The sequence below is a fragment of the Arachis hypogaea genome, chromosome 12 (assembly GCF_003086295.3).
Source record: "Arachis hypogaea cultivar Tifrunner chromosome 12, arahy.Tifrunner.gnm2.J5K5, whole genome shotgun sequence".
In the NCBI taxonomy this organism is placed as follows: Eukaryota; Viridiplantae; Streptophyta; class Magnoliopsida; order Fabales; family Fabaceae; genus Arachis; species Arachis hypogaea.
In genome coordinates this window covers 15,006,971-15,022,443 of record NC_092047.1, presented here as the reverse complement: position 1 = coordinate 15,022,443, position 15,473 = coordinate 15,006,971, and the positions used below count along the sequence as shown (strand labels likewise).

The 15,473-nt window shown below is 35.3% G+C and overlaps 1 long non-coding RNA gene across 1 annotated transcript; it reads right to left on the bottom strand.

Moving 5' to 3' along the window:
- Positions 1–3,737: 3,737 nt before the first annotated feature.
- LOC112726970 (uncharacterized) lies at positions 3,738–6,825 on the bottom strand. The gene is made up of 4 exons (XR_003165502.3): positions 6,648–6,825; positions 6,499–6,552; positions 6,276–6,423; positions 3,738–4,031 (listed from the first exon to the last, which is right to left on the bottom strand). It is a non-coding gene; the product is annotated as an uncharacterized lncRNA (long non-coding RNA).
- Between the last annotated feature and the right edge of the window lie 8,648 nt (positions 6,826–15,473).

Genomic DNA, 15,473 nt, shown 5'->3' with positions numbered 1-15,473 from the left:
AGGAAATAAGAAGCTGTGCCTCTTTAATGGATTGGGTTTGGTTGGGCCTTGGGCCCATTTTGGGTCCGGTTCAACCAGTTCGGCCCATCCGGCCCAATCTTGGGCCAAACTTTTCGAAATTGGTATCAAAATTCTCGTTTCGACGAGCTCTATCCTATTTTGATATCAGTTTTGCGTATTTAATTTTCCTATTGAAAATTCGATTTATTGACTAATTATATACCGATTTTAGCGGGGTTTACATCCTACCCACCTAATTAGGAATTTTGTCCTCAAAATTCAGAGTGCGCTACCTGAATAGAGGTGTGGGTAGTCCTTCCGCATCTCTGTCTCAAGTTTCTAGGTGTATTCTTCAATACCAGCCCAACACCAAGCTACTTTCACTTAAGAAAACCTCTCTCCTGCGTAAACGTTTAATGCTAGTATCATCAATCCTAACCAGAGTTACTGGAAGCGTCAGACCTTCTCTTACTTGGACTGATTCTGGTTGTAGGACATAACTGGGTCGAAGGTGTATTTATGAAGCTGTAATATGTGAAACACATCATGCAGGTTCGAACATTGTGATAGTAAAACGATCCTATACGCCACTAGTCCGATGTGATGGGGATTTAGCTTTTTAGTTTTTGATTGATCATCCGATTCTAGTTCGTTGAAGTGATCTTCAGAAATAGGTATCCTCTTCCTTCCAACTTGAGAAGTCTTCTTCTTAGATCTGCCTAACTCTTTTGTCGGCTTTCATAGTGAGAATTCTAACTTAGATTTGTGTCACTCTTCCTCCGTTGTTTCGGCTGTCAAATTCAGGAACTAAGACGTTTGGTATTCCAGTTTTCGGTTAATTCAAATGTGTTTAACATACTGTGAAGTCTCACCTTCTCCTTGATGCATAGTCTCTTTGATATCCCCAAGAAGTGGTTTACTCCGATGGGCAAAATGGGCCTGGTCACTTGATCCACAGTTCCCTAACAGTATCACCTTTTGTCCTAGTCGTCGGCAACCTATTATGAAATCGATGGTTATTCTCTTTTACCTTTAATGCTGAATTTTCGACAGTTGTAGCATTCGCATGGCTTCTGGTGGTCCCTCTTTTCTTCCTCATGCGTCGAACATGTAATCACATGGATCGTCACTTTGTTCTTCACTTCTGGCGGCTCAAAATATCTTCTTAAATTCGCGATACGTCTTAGAACCCCAAGGTAACTTCAAAAATCCTCTCTTGTATTCTTCGGACAACAGTTTCTCACTCTAACTCCTAATCTCGACACATAACCCACTCATGGTGTCTTCTTGATTCAGCCGGCTTTGGTTCTCTTAGTAGCTCCTTATCACTGTTATTGCACTCCTTAAGTCCTTGACTCTACGATCTCTACTTCGACATTAAACATATAAATCCTTTCTTAGTTCCCTTTCGTTTGCCAGACTTCGACATCCTTGGTAGGTATTTATCGTCCCCTCACGCTTCCTGCATTTCGTCTTTGCTATGTTTTAAAATCGCAATAGATTTAGTTTGACTCCTTTAGCTATACCCTTAATATCCAAGCATTTTTCCCAAAAACTTCTTACTTAGGGCATCTGTTACCACTTTACGATGTTGTATTTACACGTATCCTAAACCCCTCTGGTAATGTATCGCACTAATTCCGAGTTGTTAAATAAGTTCGGGTATCCTGATTACTGGATTTGGGGTTAATCCTTCTCTTGGAGGTTGGAAGCTCTCTTCATATTCGGGTATCCATGTAACCGGTGTATGTTCTAGCGTATTAAACTAATCATAGGCTTTGTAGTCTGCAAGAATTAATGCTTCAAAACTCTTTTTGGCGGCGCATGCTTACCTGCTTCATTTTTCGTATCCAAAAGTCTTGCTCTTAAGGAATCAACATCTCAATAGTTGCAGCTATACTTTATACATGATACTAATATAGGCTCGAGTTAATTTTCAAAAGGACATTAAGCTCGAAAAATGAATGAGCAATACAAACGGTGTTCGTAAGGATTAAAAAGAAAATCTTGTACACGGTTAATCAGGATTATACCGAAATAAGGAAATGCACAAGGAGAAGAACCTAGGTGCATCTCAAGAAAAGAGTTCAAATTAAAGACCCTTAGTAGAGAGAACAGAGCGTATAGAGTCAAAGAAATTTCTGCTGATTCTGAAGAACATGGTTTGCGAACAAGGCAACTCTAGTCATAGCGAGGGTACAAGATTCAAGGATTACGCGTTTATACCAAGACAAGCTCAGACTCATCCTGGAAGAAACAATATTCATGTGCACAAGGAGTAAAGTTAGAAAGGTAGTCAAGCTATTTAGGAAAAGCTCCGGATCGAATGTCAATGTAGGTTTCAAAAGAAGGATTAGATCGAGTCGCGAAGATTCGTTAGCACACTCTCTCTGCATAAGGTTTCCTACCGTTCTCTTCTTTCTTCTCCAGCATAACCGATGCTTCCCACAAAGAAATAGTTTGTTAGGTGATTCCCTCTTCTAGTACTCCCTTCGACTCAACAACCAATAGTTTTCGACTAATCATCGACTTGGACCTCATGATTACTGAAACTCGTCACGCGTCACGAAGGAACATTACATATCAATGGTAGGCAAGGAAATTAAAAAATTCAACTGTTGGTTCATAATTACCTCGGGTTTGAAAATCGGGTTCGGTTGCATCCCGGCTTCCTCTGTACGAACAATTCCAAGACATATGCCCCGGCCTCCCGCACTTATAACATACACCTAATCCTGCCCTGCATGGTCTGTTTGGATGGTACCTCTTGCAACTTGAGCACCTTAAGTCACCCGGTTGAGCACTAGTTTGCCCTTCTGGATTTGGGTCCGAACGATTATCGTTCCTTCGGTCATTGTTCCCGCGCTGAGAATGTGAAGCGACAAAATGATTCTTCTTGAAATTTTGGCTCCTAGGTGTAATTTTTTCCTTTTTCTTTGTGAAGGGTTCCTGGCGACTATTCCTTGCTACCTCAGTTCTCCTTGAGCTTTCTCCCGTTGTTTGACCCGTGTTAACTTGCTCCGGATAACCCGCTGGCACCCATGTATTCGGAACATTATGTCCACCTTCATGTTCACCATCACCATCGTTGCCAGTTCCAGCTTGTGATTCCATCCCATCCATCACTCGGATGGTCGCAGCAGCAACAGCGCCAATGGCAGCAACAACACTCGTCATTGCGGTCACGATATCGGTTAAACTACCTACCGGTATAGTCACCTCATCAGCTCTCCGTCCTCGACCTTGCTTACGCTCACGACGGCGCCTACGAGATGCCATTTGGTTCCTGTTCACTCCAAACAAGTGATATCAAGGTGATCAGTCTCAATATCTCTAGTTTAGTATTTCACAGTCCCAAATGCATGCTCATGAGCATTCATGCCTCATATATCAGTTAGATACCCTAAATAGCATGTGTAGACACCCAAAGTATTCCCAGAGGCATAATCAGTCCGTCCCTCAGGCTCTATAGGAACGAACTGCTCTGATACCATAATGTAACACCCTACTATCCTAAATCTTATGCTTAAGTCATAAGATTGAGATAGTAAGATATTACGACCTCTAAAGATAGAATTATATATATATAATAATAGGAAGAGAGATACTTAACTAGGAGCCTTAAAAAAAAACGGGCAAAACAAAATCGCAAAATAAAAAGCACAACTCTCGGGAAATCGAATTACTTGCGGGTGAAGAAACCTAATAGGAATATGATAGAACAATAAACGAAGAGATAAAGGAAAGCCAAGGAACAGCATAACTAGCCTCTCACTCAGCCTGCGAAGCTAAGGCTGGCCGGAGGATACGTATATACATATAAACATACATAAGTGTCCCCAAAATATACCAAAATACCAAAGTAAACTCCTATCTCTCCCTCAACCTCTAAGAGGAGCAGCATACATAAATTACTTGGAGAGTAAGCTACACTTATATATACATATATACAAATAGAAACCAAAATACACCCAAGAACTACTTCGCTTTCCAGAATCCAGACGCCTAGCGAGGAGCCTCTCGACCTGCATCTGAAAAACAACAACACAATATGGAATGAGAACCGGAGGTTCTCAGCATGGTAAAAGTGCCACGCGCATAAGAAGTACGGTCCTGAGAATGCTATAGGCAATCCTAGAACTCCGTTATTCAATTATCCAACTTGAGCACAAAAATAGAAGCCATAAACAGGGGTAGGTATTCTAAATCTGCCTAACTTATTCAAGTTCAAACTTAACCTAACAACAACCACTGAACCGAAAAACACAATAGCCACCGAACCACTATCACAATAGCCACTGAACCACTATATCAATAGTCACTGAACCACTATCACAATAGCCACTGAACCACTATCACAATAGCCACTGAACCACTATATCAATAGTCACTGAACCACTATCACAATAGCCACTGAACCACTATCACAATAGCCACTGAACCACTATCACGATAGCCACTGAACCACTATCACGAAAGCCACCGAACCGAAATACGGTCATGTGGTTAATCCTTCATTTTCAATATTCAATCAACACCAAGCCATTTCTCCTTTCCTCCATCCCTCCATCGTCCACAATGCAACAAAAACAAGCAACCAAACAAGATCACGCACAAGTAATGAGCAGATAGTACAAATAGCAAGTATAGCAGGTAGCAGGCGATATAAATCAATTAGGCAAACCCAGAAAATGCATAGCAATCAAAGCAAACAAATGCATATGGTGCATGTCTGTCCTATGGCTGATGGGGCCCATCTGTCGGTTATCCAGCCAACCCGACAAGTCCGAAAACCTTAGACTGTCCCTCGTCGCGCATCCCCAAGAGTCTATGCATAGATTTCACATACATTCATCATATAATCACTCAATGGGGGTTGATCCATACCCGGGAATTTATACGTGCCCGGTCACCCTTACGACGTAGGGTTAACAGAGTATCGAGAATCAACCTGGAACACGTGGTGGCAAGCCACGGTTTTTACCCAGGGAAACTCGTATCTCAGATATCATCATTCATAAGCCATTTCATAGTCATAATCATTGTTTAATCATTCATCAAGCCATGGCATATTAACTCCTTTTGTTAACAACCTCCCTTTCACACCTTTCATCATCATTCCCTTATAATTCATCTTGATTACCCTTTCCAGGTCCTGACCAAACTATTTATCAAATTCTTCTCAAACTTCTTAATATCAAATAATCTTTAAATCAACCCAACTCTAACGTTAACCAATCACATCACACGAGGATTAAACTTTAACTTCTCGAACCCATGACCATCACTAAGACATCCTCGACACTCTATTTTCTTTTCTGTTTCTAATATAGCAAATGAACTCAGAATTGCACAAACTTTATATCCAGGCGTTCATATTGAAATAAGCTTTCTAACAAACTAAATATCATAATCTTCTGATTTTTCTAGCCTCGGGAATAAAGGAAAAACCGTGACTGCTCTGCAGTGCATAAAACCAGAAAAACAGCAGCAGCATATGATATTCAAAATTCAATATAAAATCCAAGTTAAATCCAATGACTTTTAAAAGTAATGTAGTTAAACTTTACTCATCCAGGAACAAGTGTGTCTTGGTTGCAACCCAATTGTTATTCAATTCTAAGAGTTACAAGCATTGGAAGTTGATACATAGCTTGCTGAAATCTGTTTCTTTTCAGCTCTGACCACCAATATTCAAAAACTCACAACTCCCAATCCTCAACTCTTAAAATTAAGAGGTTTTAGAGAAATAAGGAAAATTATTCAAATTTTATAACAAAATTGGTTTCGCTCCAAAACTCAACTCGTAGAAGTCGCAACAAGGTAAACAAGTTGCTGCCCTGTTTGACATTTTCTGCTGCAGGACAGATTTAACAACCTAACTTTAAAAAAATTGCCATAAATTGTATATTTAACAAAAAGGTCCCAAATTTTCCAGTTTAGTTCCTTATATTCCCAAGTTTAGCCCAGACTTGGTCTCATGCAATTCCGATCATTACATAATTAGTTACAGCACATGCAATACCACCACAACACAACTCTACATCCTTATCAACAAACACCAATCCTAATCCATCATAAATAAATATAAGAACACACTATTAATAACTTCCACACCTCATAATTCCAATATATATGTCCACCAACAAATCTATTCCAATAACATTACAAGGCTAATCATTAAATACAACAAACAATTCAACTTATCCTATGGTACCTCTAACCTAAGCTTTCACAATACCGTAAATATTAAACGTATGAAACTTAAACCATACCTTGGCCGATCACTTAATTCACCCAAGGCAGCTTCTTAACACAAAATTACAGCCTCTTCAAGCTCAAGTAAAACAGCCACAAACTAAGCTTTGATCACCAACAAGCCTCCAAATATTCCCAATGCATATATACCCACTTAATCTACACCTATTACATATACATATTCCAATTTCAGTTCTCCATTACTAAAACAAGATTTGGCTAGGGTTAGGGTATTCTTACCATACCCATATGCTCAATAGCTTGAGCCCACAAGTTCCGGAAGCTAACTTGAACCTAGAACACAAGAATTGAACAATTTTTGACTTAATTGTTCATAAATTTCCGAAATTAGGAGAAGCTGGCTGAGAAGGAAATAATGAGTTACCTACCCAATTGTTCCATGGGTTTCATAGAGCTCGTCACGGTGAACGCGTGGCCGCAAACGGTTCGTCAATCGGAGCTCCGGATCAAAAGTTACATGGATTTGAAATTAAAGTGAGGGTTAGGTTTTTGCTTGTGTTCTTCTTCCCCCTAAGAAAGTTTCCCAGCGTGAATAATGAAGAAGAAAGGAAATAAGAAGCTGTGCCTCTTTAATGGATTGGGTTTGGTTGGGCCTTGGGCCCATTTTGGGTCCGGTTCAACCAGTTCGGCCCATCCGGCCCAATCTTGGGCCAAACTTTTCGAAATTGGTATCAAAATTCTCGTTTCGACGAGCTCTATCCTATTTTGATATCAGTTTTGCGTATTTAATTTTCCTATTGAAAATTCGATTTATTGACTAATTATATACCGATTTTAGCGGGGTTTACATTATGACTATATCTTGAAAGGTGGTTTATTGCCGGTTAAAAATTTACTATAGGTAGTGTTTTATATTTTCAAATTTTAAATTAGATATGTTAGTTTTTTAAATGTATTATTTTCTAATTCTTTATTATGAATTCAAATTTTAAATCATTACAATTTTAATTAATTAATTAACTATTGAATAATGAATATGATTAAAAAAATTGAGATGTTATATTCTCACTCACTTAAAAAATTTTGTCCTCAAAATTTGTATCTTTTAAAAGATACTAATTCAACCTCATCGTACCCTAGTAGATTTTGTCTACATTTTTTTTTATAAAAATATATGATAGTTCTAACATAAATAAGTTCAATCAATCCACATATTCAAGTAAAATAAGTAAAATTACAAAACAATTTTATTCCCATCATGAACTAAGTACATTAAATATGACTTGGACATTCAAGTATTAATATAATTATATAAGATAGATTCACATAATAAATAATATCATTCATTTCTTTTATCTTGCGTTATTAGTCTCCGTGTATTAGATATAAATCACAAAATATAACATAATAATTTAAATAAGCAGTAAAACATAATAAGATAGCTTAAAAAACATCTTATAGCCAATCATATTTAAACCTTTACTTCTCAATGCCTCATACCTAATGCATTCTCACTTTATTCTAACTTTTCAATTAGTCTATAGTGTGTCTTTCATCTAGGTCTCTTAACTTAATAATTAAATATTTTATAGATATTAAATTCCAATATCAATTTAATTTTATCCAAATATTTCTTTTAAGTTCCGTCTTTTATGTCTAAGAATAATTTTAGTTTACATTCTAACCCAATTTTCTAAATTTGTCACTAGACAAGTTAGATATTTAGAATTTTATCTCTTAATAACCTCAAGTTGCAAACTTTGTACCACATGATTCCTGTTTCAAAATGAAATTTTTTATGATTTGTAAATAATAGTTTTTTGAGTATATCTACTCCATAAAATAAAAAAAAAAATCAAGAGTTACTGTTCTCACAACAATCCCATGTCTTACTTTTTTGTGACTCTACATTAACTTGTTTTTTGATAGGAATATTTTAGAATCACTTAACTTCATTTTGGTTTTTGTCATACGTCATTTTGAATGCTATGGAATTAATTATAAATTTAAAAATTAGTCGCATATTTATAATATTTTTAAAAAGATCAGTTTCAACCATCTAAAAATTAAATGTAAATTCTATAGGCCTAATAATTGAGTTAAAATTTTTGAAAATAAATTACATAGCAATATTTTTTTTTTATTAAGTTTAACTAGATTAAGATATGCGCACTGCATGAAAACATTTTGTACATAGTCCTTTAGAAAACTAATAGAAATTTTTTTTTTGGTTTTATAGTTAGTTATAAAACATCTATATAACTGTAAAAAGAAATAATTATATTATAATAAATTCAATAGTACAATATAATATTAATAGTATAATAAAACTAATTTTGTTAAAAAAAATTATTATTATTTAATTTTGATAAATGAATTACATTTAAACTACTAATTAATAAAAAAATGGTATATTTATTGACACTCAAATAAATCTTGACTCATAAATTTTTACTTGATTGAAAATATTTATTATTGTCAAATAAAATTCTACAATCATTTAAATAAATTAAAAAAATAAATTTATAAAGAATTAACATAAATTTAAATATTTTTACAATAATTTACGTTAATATCATTGAATACCAATTGATTTCACAGATTTTAATTCCATCTCAAAAATTCAAAATCTATCAAAATATGATATATAAAAATTGAATAATATCTTAATAAATAGAATTAATGAAAATAGAGTTAATGACAATTAAATAATAGAATTTTTTTTAAGATAGCTTAATAATGATATTAAATTTATTATTAATTAAGAGCTGATACTGAAAAAAGTTATCAGACAAAGAGAAGTAAAAGAGAAAAATTCAAAAATATATTACAACTTGAAAAAAAAGCTAATATGACAATAGGATCCTATATGAGATATCATTCTCTAGTTATATATATAGAGAAAGTGATGGATCCAAAAAAATTTATCAGTAGAAGAAAAATATATATAATATAATAATAATTTTTATAATTATACTATGATGTTATAAAATATGATTATTTTTTAAATTATTTAATCAATAAATTAAAATAGTAAAATAATAATTCAAAATAATAACAAATAATTTAGAATTTTATTCTTCTAGGTTTCATATTTTGAAAAGATTGAATAATCTTTTCATTATCAATACAATCAAATGTCTCTTTTTATATGTATGTCACTAAACAATTATTTAAAATAATTCTTTTTAACTTGTTCAGATTGTTTTTCAATAGCAGCAGTGATGTGTTGTTTTTGTCTCATAAATGCTTCACATTTTCTCCAAGCTTTATTATGAGCGCTATCATGAATCCCAATAAATTCCAACATAAATTTGTAGTCTCTCCTTTTTTTTTCAATTTAAAAAGCCAATAGTTACAAAAGCATCACCACCTTGTCTCGGGTTTCATAAGATAACAACAAAGACAAAAAAAAATAGCATCTTTTGATATACTATACTCTAACTAGTTGCCATAGTCATCAAACCAATTAGGATTAAATTTTCGAAAAGAAGAATCACAAGCAGTTTGCGAAAAATCATGAGTTCTTGGTTGACAAAGACCTTTTTACAAATATGCACATCTAACTTTATCTCTGTCATTCGAGTGATAACTTGGAATCTTTGATCGTTGTCCTGGATCTGCTATAAGACTCTCTACTACGAATTCTAAAAACCTCCTTTTATTAGAAGAGGTCGATGAATTGTTTTGGTATCCAATCTCCAATGATGAGGTGCTTTTGAAATATTTCTCCCTTACTAATAGCTAGGATAAAATTATAAATCTAAGTTAATTAATTAATAAAAAAATTCACAATTCAAAAATCACAATATAAAATTATAAATACAAAATTGATAAACATATGCCATTCAAATAAATTTCCAACAACAACAACAACTAATAATATCCCAAATTCCTAATTCAAAATAAGTCAATACACAAAAACAACCAACAAACAAATTAATAAAACTAAATTTGTAATTACATTATCAGAACAAATTCAATCACAATTAACAAACCAACTATATCAATTATCAAACAACAATAAAGCAAATAAGTGAATAAGCAATGAAGCAAGCAGATATCGGTTTCAGTGAATCATGATTCATGAATGTACCGAGAATAATCCAAGATTGAATCTGAACAGCTGAACTCTAGGAACTAGAAAGCAGAAGTGCAGAACCCAGTAGGCAGTAGCGGTGCAGCGCCCAGCGGCAGCAGGCAGCAGGACGAAGGGCATGCGTTCTCTGTTGAAGCCTGAAGAGTGAAGACCGAAGATAGAGGAGGATCGCAGATTCGAAGTCTTCGAAGAAGAAGAAGAAGAAGGAAGAACCGATCACTGAAGAAGAAGGTAAAAGGGGAATGAGGGAGGAAAAATATCGGTACAGATTTTCACAAAAATGTCGTGTTGCAAGTATAGTTCTAAACCAACAAATTATCCTTGGTCAACGTTTAGATTGTTTGTCACTTAAGCAAACCCAATAAAATTAACCGAAGTATTTAAACCTCGTGTCGTCTCTCAAGGAATTGCAGAGAAGTGTAGTTAATATTGGTTATGAAAAAGTATATTTTTGGGTTTTTGAAATGAGGAACAAGAAAATATAGATTGCAAAAAAAATATACTAATAACTAAGAAAGCTCTTAGCAAGAATTGAGAATTAGAAGTCCTATCTTTATTATCATCATCAATTGTGATGGTAAATGTGAATTGCCTTCACTTAGTTAACCTCTAACCAATGGAGTAAGGTCAAGTGCATACAATTAATTTGAGTTCACAAGTTCTAGTCAACTCATAGTGAGAGACTAGCTTTGGTGAAGTTCAAGCTAACCGGCAATTTTCAATCACCAATCAACAAAAGACTTTTGATAACTCAAGAGTCTCTAAATAATCAATCCAAGTCAAGAACATAAAAATCTAAATTAAAATCCACCCAATCATTTTATCAAACATTTAGAAGGCACAAAATAAAAGCATAGAAAAGTAATAAGAGAATGTAAAATCTAAGACCAACAATTGCAATGAATCAATAATAACAAATGAAGAGAGAAGCAATCATAAACATAAAAACATAACTTGCATTAATATGGATTAAAGGGAACAAGAAGAATTCATAAACTAAATTGGCAACATAAAGAAATCAATTATAGAAGTAGATAACTAAAGTACTAGAACAAATAAAAGTAGAAGAAACCTAAATTAAAGCAAGGTAGAAATTTGAATTTGAGAAGAAGAAAAACTAAAAACCCTAAAACCTAGAGAGAGGAGAGAGCCTCTCCCTCTAGAAAACTACATCTAAAACCTAAAATTGTGCGAATGAAAGTTAGTTGAATCATTCCCCCTTCTAGCTCCACTCTGCAGTCTTTAATCTGTGTTTTCGGGCCTGAAACTGGGTCAAAAGCAGCTCAGAAATTGCCCTTAGCGTTTTCTGTAAATTGCAGCATGTGACGCTCGTCACGCGTTCGCGTCGCTGGACTTTTCGCTGGCCGCGCGTAGGCATCAGCCACGCGTGCGCGTCATTTGGACATTGGCTCAGTCACACGTACGCGTCGTCCATGCGTGCACATCGCTACCAGATTCTCAAAACTTCAATTTCTTGTGTTCCTTCCACTTTTGCATGCTTCTTTTCCATCCTCTAAGCCATTCCTGCCCTATAAACCCTGAAAACACTTAACAAACATATCACGGCATCGAATGGTAATAAGAGAGAATTAAAATTAGCAAATTTAAGGCCAAAAAAATATGTTTTCAATCATAGCACAAAATTAGGAAGGAAAATGTAAAACATGCGATTTATATGAATAAGTGTGAAAATAGTTGACAAAATCCACTCAATTTAGTACAAAATAAACCATAAAATAGTGGCTCATCAAATCTCTCCACACTTAAACATTAGCATGTCCTCATGCTAAACTCAAGAGAACTAAAAGAGTGAAGAGGGATGGTATGACTTATGCAATGCAACCTATCTATATGAATGCAACTACATGCTAAATGCTTCTACCTACTTGGTTAAAAGTAAATCAAATTCTCCAAGAACAAATATGAACGGGGTTCCACTAATTCAAATCATAAAATGAAGTATAAATAGACCTGCAAGAAGAAAGCTCGTGAAAGTTAGGAACAAAGAATCGAGCATCGAACCCTCACTAGAAGTGTATACACTCTAATCGCTCAGGTGTTTAAGGTTTGATTCTCTCAATTCTCTACTAATCTTGCTTTCTAAGACTTGCTCTTCTTCTACTAATCAACAAAAAATTAATGCATGAGTACACAAATCAAGAGGTCTTTTCAAGGGTTGTAATGGGGTTAGGGTCAAGGTATGAATATATTTAGTTAAGTGGACTAAAATCTGAATCCTTGATTAACCTAAACTTTCCACCTAACTTAAGACAATCTATGTAATCAAAATACAAAACCTAACTGCCCATTAACTATGTTTTCCACATATTCATGCATCCCAAATTTGAGTATAACTCATATGCATTGCTAACACCATTTATTTTGGGGCATTTTGTCCCCTTTTTATTATTTGCTCTTTTTCTTTTCTTTTTCTCTTTTTTTTCTTTTTATTTTTCTTTTCTTTTTGTTTTTCTCAATGCATATGATTAAGGTATTGAACGTAAGAATATGTGCTCAACTATCTTTTCACATTTTCACAAAAAGTCTAACATACTCAATTTTCAAACCAAATATTTCTAAACCCAATTTTTCCACACTTAAATTATGAGCACTCTCACTAGTCTAAGCTAACAAAGGATTCAAATTAAGGACATTATTGTTTTCTACTTAGAGTTAGTGATGAGCTAAAATAAAGAATAAAAGGGGTTAAAAAGATTCAACATTGGTTTGCAAAGGATAATGAAAGGGTAAGGCCATATGGGTATGTGAGCTGTAGTGAAACAAAGGCCTCAATCATATACATGTATGCATACATCAAACATTGGAAATATAGAATCAAGCAAGATAAAGATCACAATTTTAGAGAGAACGACACACACCAAAACAAAATATATTGGTTGATAAGATGCAACCAATCAAATAGGTTCAAAATCTCACTGGTTTTGTGTGTTCGAGCTCTAAACCATATTCCAAAATAAATTTCTTCAAACAAGTTCAACAAAAATTTAATTCAAATTAGTGAAATATTTAAAATAGTTTCTTGGAAGAGAATTCATCACTTCAACTAAATAGTACATATATGCAAGCAACTAACTACACATGCAAGTTAAAGTGTTGGTGTTGAAAAAGGAGGTAGTTACCCACGAAAATCGGTCTCGACCTCCCCACACTTAAAGATTGCACCGTCCTCGGTGCATGCAAAGATGTGCAAGTGGACGGGTTGCTACAACTGATGAACTCCTTCAAAAGATTGTGCAGAGGGGCTTGTTTGTTGCCCCATTTAAAAGCTTTTCCGTTTTCCTTCTTGGTGGCCATCCTGAAAGAAGAGAAAAAGGAAGAAGAATAACCCACAACCAAAGATATGAAAACAAATAAAATATGGGTGGCTAATGCCAAGTAGTAATGAGGTTCTCAACTACATGGTAGCTACAACATGTGAGTGAGAAAACAATAGAAGCAAAAGGGCATATCAACTAAATAGCAAACAAGTCAAGAAGCACCAAAAACAATGCAAGGAATATACAATAGTTGAGTAAGAACATTCAACACCAATAGTATAATATCAAATTTAGAAAAGAAAATAAGAACAAGTGACAAAGTTATAATGCAATAAATGAGGGAGAATAAAGATGAGAAGGGAAAGGAATAAAGAAGAAGAAAGGTAGAAAGAAAGAAGAAGAAAGGAGAGAAGAAAGATGAAGAAAGTAAAAGAAGAAGCGACGCGTAAGTGTCGCCCACGTGTACGCGTGGGTTGCAGGATGAGGAGGTGACGCGTACGCGTCAGTCACATGTACACGTGAAAAGCAGAAAAGGGAAGGTGGCACGTACGCATCAGTCACGCGTATGCATGGGTGTGAATTGTGCTTCTCGCACAACACACGCACAGTTCCCGCGTAAGTCTCTGGTTCTAGTATTGGACCACCAAAACTCTGACGTCGACGCGCACGCGTCGTCCACGCCTACGTGTGGGTGGTAAAAAGCGCAAATGACGCGCATGCGTGGGTTGGGTTGTGCGCCTAGAATCCCACCCGCATGGTTCCAACACAACTCTCGGGTTTTTGTACCAGAGAGCAAAATTGGCATCGACGCGCACATGTACGCGTGACAGCTCTTTTTTTTTAAGCTGGGTGAGAAGCTAACAAGCTACCAAAGTAATGTCAAAGATTATTAAACAAGAAAAACTATAACTTAAAATAAATAAATCTAACTAAAATTGAAAATTCAACTTATGACCAATATAAATAAATGGAAAAATAGGAAGAATTTACCATGATGGGGTGTCTCCCACCTAGTACTTTTAGTTAAAATCCTTAAGTTGGACATTTGGTGAGCTCCTTGTCATGGTGGCTTGTGTTTGAACTCATCTTGAAACTTCCACCAACGCTTGGACTTCCAATAAGCTCCAACATTTCCAAGTGAATTCACCAAGCCTTGATGAAGTTCTTCACAAGCTTTGAGCTCCCAAAGTTGATCCTCTTGTATGCCAGAATCCCAAATCTTGTTGCTACACCCGTCTTTATGTTGATCATCATCATTCTAACTGGGTGGCAAGTAATCCAAATTCTCTCTGAGGCATCCAAACAACTTCTTAGACCCATTCAATCGAGCTCTACTCCAATCCTTCCACTTCAACTTTGAGCATGAAACCATATGGAACCTTGCATGACAACTCCAACCACTAACCATCTCCCTTTTGCTCTTAAAGCCACAAAGAGCTCTAAGTTGACCATCTGTCTCAAGCAAACCATATTCAAGTGGGAAAGTAAAGTTTAAGGAGAAGAATTTTACCCACTTGAATGTTGTGCTGGATGGTAATAGCTTGGGGAGAGGTGTTTTTAATGATCTTGCAAGATCCACTCCCTTATGCTCTTCCTTTACTACTTCCACCTCTTGGCAAGCTTCTTCAACTTCAACCACTTCTTCTTCTTCATTAACTTCGGCTTTATGCACTCGTTCGAGTACAAAATCCAACTCCTCCTTGATGACTTCCACCTCTTGACAACTTTCTTCAGTTCCCACTTTCTTGTTAACTTCTTTCAACTCTTCCTCATTGATCAAGTCATGTGTTGGAGGGTGTGTACATTCCTCCTCAACATTGGTTTCACATCCGATGGAAAAAGTTTCAACAAGATCATGAATGTCACTTAGTGTAGAG